A 9,903-nucleotide genomic window follows, 5' to 3' on the forward strand; every position below is an offset into this window, starting at 1 on the left:
GCACTGTTTCTATACTGATGTATGATTGAAATTCTAACTTTTTCTGTTTAACTAAAAAAATGTGTCCAAATTTAAACTTGTTAAATAAATATCTGCATTGTCAGATGGGGAAACACGTTAAGAATTTGGTGAATAGCATCACAAGCTATTCAAGAAAGACTTGAAGTCTTTTTTTTTTTTTTTTTTTTTTTGACAGGCAGAGTGGACAGTGAGAGAGAGAGACAGAGAGAAAGGTCTTCCTTTTGCTGTTGGTTCACCCTCCAATGGCCGCCGTGGCCGGTGCGCTGCAGTCAGCGCACCGCGCTGATCCTAAGGCAGGAGCCAGGTGCTTTCCCTGGTCTCTAATGTGGGTACAGGGCCCAAGCACTTGGGCCATCCTCCACTGCACTCCTGGGCCACAGCAGAGAGCTGGCCTGGAAGAGGGGCAACCAGGACAGAATCTGGCGCCCCGACCGGGACTATAACCCGGTGTACCGCCACCGCAGGTGGAGGATTAGCCTATTGAGCCGTGGTGCCGGCCAGACTTGAAGTCTTAAGAATGTATATACCTGGTACCTTTCTCTGAAGGGAGGAGAGAACTTCCATTCTGACTACGACCTTGCCTAAATATGATCAGAGTCGGTGAACTCAAAAGGCTTCCATAGCCTTGGCAACTCATGAAAAGAGCCTAGGGTGATTACTGATGCCATAAACAAGAGTGTCAATTTGTTAAGTCAACAACAGGAGTCACTGTGTGCTTACTCCTCATGTAGGATCTCTGTCCTTAATGTGCTGTACATTGTGATTTAATGCTATAACTAGTACTCAAACAGTATTTTTCACTTTGTGTTTCTATGTGGGTGCAAACTGTTGAAATCTTTACTTAATATATGCTAAACTGATCTTCTGTATATAAAGAGAATTGAAAATGAATCTTGATGTGAATGGAAGGGGAGAGGGAGTAGGAAAGGGGAGGGTTGTGGTGGGAGGGAAGTTGTGGGGGGGAAGCCATTGTACTCCATAAGCTGTACTTTGGAAATTTATATTCATTAAATAAAAGTTTTAAAAAAAGAATGTCTATACCTTACTAATTGTATCAAATGCCCCAGAGATTACCAAGCAATTTTAAAAAATGTAATTTTTTTTAAATATCCAGCTTATATAATTTACCCAAAAGGCATGGAGGGAAAATGATGATATGTTAGATTACTTTAGTAAGTGCATCTTTTCTAAGAGAGTGGCACCAGTAATTACAAAGGGACTTCAATATTTCATGCAAAATGGAATGAAACGATAATGTGAATTTCCATGAACTTTTTGAAGACTCTTTGTATATTGAACTTTAAAGAAAGAGAAAAGTGGCTAGTAGTTGGCCGGACACAAAATTCTAACACTATCTTATTACTCTGAGCAAAGTGCAATTTACTGATCATTTTAGGAGATATTTTTGACATGGATTCATTATTAATGGGTATGTAAGAAAAATAATATCTGTAATTTTTTGATCACTCCTATATTTTTTTGTGTGTGTTTATGTACCTGGTTTATTTTGTTATTTTTGAATATTTTGTTGAGCTATTCATGCAGGTTTCTTCCTTTTGGTGAATTCAGGAATATGGAGATGAATGAAATATCACATCTATGTTGAAGAGTTTAAATCTGGGCTGGTATTATGGTGCAGTGGAGACAAGCTTCTAGTTGATGCCCACATCCTATATTGGAATGCTGGTTCAAGTGCCTGGCTACTCTGATTTTGATCCAGCTCCCTACTAATGTGCCTGTACCTGATGATGATGATGATGATGATGATGAAGATGATGATAAGAATAGGATGTACATAATGGCTCCTGTACTTGGGCCACTGCCACCCATGTGGGTTTCCAAGATGGAGTTTCTAGTTCCTGGCATTGGCCAGGCCCATCTCTGCATGTTGTGGCTACTTGGTGTGTGAACCAGCAGATGGAAGATCTCTTTCTCCTTCAATGTCTTTCTCTCTCTCACTCTCTCACTCTGCCTCTCAAATAAAAATGAATAAATATTTTTTAGAGAAGAGTTTAAGATTTAAATCAAGTTGAGAGATAAGAGCACACACAAGTGAATGGCAAACACTAACATAATAGCAAATAAACATTAAAAATAATGTGAAGTGTCATTGGAGGACAGTACTATTAATAAATTCCTGAGGGGAACCATTTTTCTCTGTGAGATTTCATCATATGAATTTCTTTAATATGAATATGGATTCAACTATATCAAACAGATTCAACAGCAGGTCTGTGATCATGAAAGTGTTGTCACACCATCTTTACTAAATGAATTTCTACAATACTTACGACCAATTTGTTCAAGTTTTTCTTTGACTTATTCCACTTAAAAATGTTTCATTTGCATCTTCTATAAGCAACATCTGCCCTCCAAAAATATTGAGCTTGCCTTTACACTTTATTTTCATCCTTCTATATCCAAATGGCATAGAGAAAATAATACTTGAGTAGTATACAGTCTGGTACTAGTATCCTTCCAGCTATCCACAATCTGCATTCTGTTAGGCTTCCTGATAAAATACCAATCTCATTTCTCTAAATTATATCCTGTTCTCTGAAACAATAGGATAATTCTTCTTAGCTTTCTGAGTTTGTGACTATATGTGATGCCTTCAAAATATATTATTACAAGTGAGCCATATTCCCAAATAAAATAATAAATCAACTTTCATGAAATGCAAGCACATGCCTTAGATATTAAACAGCTCTAGAAATAAGAACTAATGATTTCTCTTCTCTTTTTTTTCTGTTTCAAAGCATATGAAAATTTCTTGCTTTTAATAAACTTAGGATTTGTTATGGTAGTTGTGTGATTATGGTGGCTTGACTCAGACTATCCACAGGAACCATTCATTTATCCCTTTAATACTATGAGATCTCTGAAACTTTGAACTTCTTAGGAAAAAGCCTTGAATACCATCATGGTATTTCCAGGACATACAGTGCTTAATAGTTATTGAAATACTATTTGAGTGAAAATAAATGAGTGAATGAATATGAGAGGAAAACTGTTTGCTCAGTCAAATACTGAAGAGGTTTTCATGCTTGAAAATATGTGAAGTTATTTCATGCAATCCTGATAACTTCTCTGTACTAATGCTATGTATTTTGATCTGTATTTGCAGGTGTGATGCTGCACTGTCCAATCTCCCTTCACTGGGGTTTCTCCCTCTAGATGTGTCACATAGCTGACCAGCTGCAGCCACTCTGCAATCTGCCAGAGTCCCAGGTGGCCGCAATCTCCAGGGATATTGTGTTAATGACTGAGCCCTGTAAGCAATAGAGCTGCCTTATTTGGCGCAGGACTCCTGAAAAAAAACAGTCCAAGCACTAGGGCCCCCATTGGCCTGGCCCAGACATTCTTGGAGGGGCACTGAAGTGTTACTACCAGATTCCTTCTTCCTCTTTGCTAGGTGTCTAATGGACCTACCTATTCCTACTCCCAGTGCATCTCTTGGATATCTGATTCCAATGTGGAATATGTCAGAATAGCTGAACTGATATTGTGTTTGGAAATAGGAGTCATGGGAAGCCATATGATTCCACAATAATTCAATCTTTATGGGGCTTTGTAGTTCTCAAGCTGAGATTGCTCAGAAGAGGTGTTGCTGTGTCTCAGGCCATTTCTTGTTAATTTGAACAGTGCAATTTTCAATCATAATATTGCTGATTCACAGAACTCTAGTAGAAGTTTCCTAAGGACCATTTACTTCAAATCCCCTTATTTTACAGATGATGATATTAGGAACTTCACAAGTCATTTTCTCAAGGTCAAATAACAAATTAGAGGCAAAACCTTGCAACATGAGAACCCAGAAACCTACAGCTGAGACTTTTGGTGCCTTTACAGATGCCATGAGGTCTACTGTAAAATTTTAACATTAGTTTAGGTAAAACAACTGTTAAAACAATTATACAGTAAAATTATACAGTAAGAATCTAAGATATAATATTTGTTGGGTTGTATGATGAGCACTCTAGAAAACATAGTTGGATTCTCTACCACTTCAGTGACAATGGCTTTGTCCTATGTACTGAGTTTTGAGAATAATGAATTAATCTAACACGTATTTATTTTTTTAATTGAATAGCTTTATTTTTCTACAGCATCAGGCAGAAAACACAGAGCTCCTATAATAGTCAGCTAGCGTGGCTGCAACTAGGCAGCTTAAAACAACAGAAACTTACTGTCTTGCAGTTCCGGCTGCTAAATGTTCAAAGTCAAGGAGCTGGCAGGAGCTGGCAGGAGTTTCTGATCTCTGTGAATGCTACATGCTAGCTAATCTGGTCAGCGCCTCTTTCTTAGCTGCTGGTGGTTTGCTCATGATCTTTGCTGTTCATTGGCTTGTGGAGGAATAACTCCAGTGTTCACACATCTTTCTCTGAATGTGTGTGCCAGTCTCTGTCCATTAGACTGTTAGCCATATTGCCAACCATCACACTGCAGAGTAACCTCATCTTAAATAATTACATTTCCAATAGCTCTATTTCGATATAAAGATGGGGCTGGCATTGTGGGGATACTGGATAAGTCATTGCCTGAATGCCAAAATTCTATCTCAGAGTGCTAACTTGATCCTCTCCCAGGTCCTTGCTAATGTACCTGTGAAATCAGTGTAACATGTCCCAAGTACCTGGGCCCCTGCCACCTACATGTGAAACCCAGTTGCAGTTCCCAGCTGCTGGTTTTGACTTAACTCTGTTAGAACCATTTGGGGAGTGAATGAGCAGATAGAAACTCTCTCTCTCTTTCTCTCTCTCTCTCTCTCTCTCTCTCTCTGTGTCACTCTGCCTTTTAAATAAATAAACAAACCTTTAAAATAAATAAACAAATAAGGGCACATTCTAAGGTACCAGGGATCAGGACTACAACATAGGACCTTTTGGGAAAACCAAAGACTTTTATATACCCCTCTCTTTCTAAATATTAAAACTTTGCATTAGTGTAGTGTCCATTTGTTATAATTGTTAAGCCCATATAAAAATAGTATCTTTAGGGTAGTTTTAAAATACACTTTAGCCTGCGCTGCGGCTCACTAGGCTAATCCTCTGCCTTGTGGCGCCGGCACACCAGGTTCTAGTCGCTGTCGGGGCGCCGGATTCTGTCCCGGTTGCCCCTCTTCCAGGCCAGCTCTCTGCTGTGGCCAGGGAGTGCAGTGGAGGATGGCCCAAGTGCCTGGGCCCTGCACCCCATGGGAGACCAGGATAAGTACCTGGCTCCTGCCATCGGATCAGCGCGGTGCGCCGGCTGTGGTGGCCATTGGAGGGTGAACCAACGGTAAAGGAAGACCTTTCACTCTCTCTCTCTCTCTCTCACTGTCCACTCTGCCTGTCAAAAAATAAAACATAAAAAAAATTTAAAAAATACACTTTATTAATGTTTTAATCTACTTGAAAGGTTGAGCAACAGAGGGAGAGTTTTCCATCTGCTGCTTCACTTCCCAGATGACTGAAGCAGCAGAGGATGGGCCTGGTTGCAGTCAGGGACCAGAAACTTCATCTAAATCTACTATATGAATGACAGGAGCCTAAGCACATGGGCCATCATTTGCTGCCACCAAGTACATGTTAGCAAGAAGCTGGATCAGAATCATAAAAGCAGGACTCGAAGCAGTACCACATATGATATGCAGGAGTCCCACATGGTGGCTTGACCTACTGTGATATAACACCTGTCCTTGATATATTATTATTAACTGAAGATCATATTTTGCATTAGAGTTCCCTACTGGTGTTGTATGTTTTGTGGGTTTTGAGAAACACATACTATCATGTATCTACCATTATAGTGTCATGCAACATACATTCACTGCCCACAAAATCTCCTGTGCTCCATCCTAACAGCATGTATTGTTTCCTTGGCAACTGTTGACTTTTACATTCTCTAAATTTGCCTTTCCCAAAATCTCTCACAGTTAGGATCATGGAGTACGTAGTCTTATACAGATTTGTTTCTTTTATTTAGTAATTAAAATTTAATTATAATCACAATTAATTAATTACAATTAAGATTCCTCCATGTCTTTTTTTTGGGCAGGTTTGATGGCTCATTTCTTTTTTCACTGCACAACCTTCTATGTATGGATATACCACAGTTTATTTATATGCACAGCTATTGAGGGACATCCTGGTTGCCTCCAAGTTTTGACAACTGCAGATATAACAGCTACAAAAACTCATACACAGATTTTCATGTAGGTATAAAGTTTCAACTTCTTGAGGGTAAATATTAAGGAGTATGATCACTATATTATACGGCAAGAATAAATATATTTTTATAGTAAATTGCAAAAATGTCTTGCAAAGTGGCTGTACCATTTTGCATTCCCATCAGTAACTATTCAATGCTCCTGTTGCTCCACATCTTTGCTGGCATTTGCTATGGTGGGTGTTTGGATATTAGGTGTACTAACACTACAGGAGGTACATAAGGATGTCCCATTGTTACTTTAATTTGCAATTATATCTACTGAAACCTGAGGTTCGATTTTATTTTATATGCTTATTTGTCATCTTATATCTTTTGTGAGGTATCTGTTTAGATATTTTGTCCTCCTATGTTACTTTGTTTTCTTTCTTTTTCTCAAGTTTTTTATTTCAGAAGTTATAAATTTCTGAAACAAAAATTGTAAAGTAGTAAAAAGGGTTTTCATTTATACCACACCAATCTTCTCTTATTATTAGCAATCAATAAGTTATAAGTAGTTCCTATTATTATTAACATCCCATGTAAGAAGGATATATTTGTCACAATTAATGAACCGTATCCAGTTTCCCTTATTGTTTTATCTAAACTCCCTCTATTCCTCGCACTTCTCCCAGCCTCTAGTAATCATCATTCTGTGTTCACATTGTGTGTGTGTGTGTGTGTGTGTGTGTGTGTAGCATCCACATATGAGGGAGAACATGCAATATTTGCTATTCTATGTCTGGCTTATTTCACTTAATATGATGCACTCCAATTCTATTCATTTTGCTGTAAATGGCGGGAGTTCATTTTTTCTTATAACTGATTAGTATTATATTGTCTGTATATCCTTTCTCATTTCATCTGATAATGAGCACCTTGATTCCACAATTTGGTTACTGCAAACAGTGCAGAAATGAACATGGTGGAAGAGGTGTCTCTTTGATACAGTACATCCAAAAGAGTTTCTTCCAGGTTTCCAATGTGGGTGCAGGGGCCCAAGGACTCGGGCCATCTTCTTCTGCTTCCCCAGGTGCATGAGCAGGGGGCTGGATCGGAAGTGGAGGAGCCGAGACTTGAACCAGTACCATATGGGATGCCAGCACTGCAGGTGGTGGCTTTACCTGCTATGCCACAGTGCCAGCTCCTTAAAGTTCATTTAAAAATTTTTTTGATATGCTTTACTGTCAGTTGAAGTGTAAATATCACTAATATTATACACATGTATATATGCTATATTCTATGAAGATTTTTCTGGTTTTATTAAGTGGTTTAGTTGCAATAACTCAATTGAATTATAGTTATGCATTTTTTGGATGTACACCCAGATGTGAGATTACTGGGTTGTATGGCTATTCTATTTTCTGATTGCTGAGTTCAAGTCCAGCTAGCTGTTCCTCTCCTGATTCAGCTCTCCATTAATGTGCACAAGAAAGCAGTAGAACTTAGCCCCTGCACCCACGTAGGAGACCTAGAAGATGATCCTGGTTACTGGCTTTGGATAAGCCCAGCTCTGCAGGTTGCAGCCATTTGGGGGTGAACCAGTGGATGGAAGATCTCTCTTCTCCCTCTCTCTGTCTCTCCCTTTGCCTCTCTGCAACTCTAGCTTTCAAATAAATAAATGAATAAATAAATATTTGTTTAAAAAGTCAACATTCTTGTCTCATTCTGGATCTTAGAGAAAATGCTTTCAGCTTTTCCCAATTCAATATGCTAGCTGTGGGTCTGTCATATATTGTCTTGATTATGTTAAGGAATATTCTTGCTATACCCAGTTTGTTTAAGGTTTTTATCATGAAAGGCTGTTGTACTTTATCAAATACCTTCTCTGCATGTATTTAGATAATCATATGGTTTTTGTTATTCAGTTAGTTGAAATGATGTATCACATTTATTGATTTGCATATCTTGAACCATCCCTAAATACCAGGGATAAATCTCACTTATGTGAATTATTTTTCTGATATGTTGTTGGACTTGATTAGATAGTATGCTTTTTATTTTTTATTTTTATTTTTTGACAGGCAGAGTTAGTGAGAGAGTGAGAGACAGAGAGAAAGGTCTTCCTTTTCCATTGGTTCACCCCCCAAATGGCTGCTACAGCCGATGCGCTGTGCCGAGCTGATCCGAAGTCAGGAGCCAGGTGCTTCCTCCTGGTCTCCCATGTGGGTGCAGGGCCCAAGCACCTGGGCCATCCTCCACTGCCTTCCTGGGTCACAGTAGAGAGCTGGACTGGAAGAGGAGCAACCGGGACAGAACCTGCGCCCCGACTGGGACTAGAACCCAGGGTGCTGGCACCGCAGGTGGGAGGATTAGCCAAGTGAGCTGCGGCACCAGTGATAGTATGCTTTTGAGTACTTTTGTATCTATGTTCATCAGAGATATTGGCCTATAGTTCTCTTTATTTTTTGTATCTTTCTGATTTAGGAATTAAGGTGATGTTGGCTTCATAGAAGTTTGGGTTGCTACCCTCCCTTTTAGTTGTTTTGAAGAGCCTGAGGGGAATTCTTTGATATATTATAAGAAATGTACCATTTCCTCTTTAAATATTTGGTAGATTTCACAGTGCATATACTTGGGCCTGATGTTTTCTGTTTTGAGAAACTATCAATTACTAGCTAGTAGCTACAAACCTATTTATATTATTTGCCCCTAACTGTGTCAATCAATTAACTAGTCCATTTTGTATAGATTTTTCCACCTGTGCACATAATTTGATCTTAATATTTGTTTATTTTGAATGTTCATGGAATCTGTAGTGCTAACTTCTCTTTCATTTCTGATACAATATTTGTGTCTTCTTTTTTCTTAGTGAACATGAGTAGATATTTATCAATTTGTATTGCCCTTTTTACAGAACCAGCTTTGTTCATTGATTTGCATTATTATTTTTCTGCTTTCAATCTCTTTGGATGCTACTTTAATTGATAATATTCCTACTCCTCTGCTTAGTCTGGATTTAATTTTTTCTGGTTTCTTAAAATGTATACATTGATTATTAATTTTAGATCTTTCTTTTTAAAATATGCACCAAATATGATAAACTTTCATTTAGCCCTGCTTTTACTGCACATCATAAATTTTATTAATTTTTCAAATTATTAAGTTAAAGAGCTGGTATTTTGGCCTACAGGTTAAACCTCTGAATGTGACGCCAGCATCCCACATGGGTGCCAGTGCAAGTCCCAGCTGCTCCACTTCTGATTTAGCTTCCTGATAATGTGTTTGGGAAAGCAGTGAGATGCCAAAGAACTGGGGCCCCTGCACTCACATAGGAGACTTGTATGAAGCTCTCTGCTCATGGTATCAGCTTGGCCCAGCCCGGCCATTACAGCTATTTGGGGAATGAACCAGTGGGTGGAAGACTTATATTCTGTCTCTCCCTCCCATAACCCCCTCTCTGGAACTCTGGCTTTCCTGTAAATAAGATAAATCATTTAAATAATAAGTTAAAATATTTTTATAATTTTTCCCCAAACTACTTATGTTATTCATATATATTTTTAGTTGTAAGTTGTTTAATTTATATCTGTTTGGAGATTTTTACAATTATCTTTCTCTTTTTTTAAGATTTATTTATTTATTTGAAAGTCAGAGTTACACACAGAAAGAAGAACAGTCAGAAAGAAGTCTTCTGTCCACTGGTTCACTCCCCAGTTGGATACAACAGCTGGAGCTGTGCTGATCCAAAGC

This window comes from Oryctolagus cuniculus, chromosome 6 (assembly GCF_964237555.1).
Source record: "Oryctolagus cuniculus chromosome 6, mOryCun1.1, whole genome shotgun sequence".
Lineage (NCBI taxonomy): Eukaryota > Metazoa > Chordata > Mammalia > Lagomorpha > Leporidae > Oryctolagus > Oryctolagus cuniculus.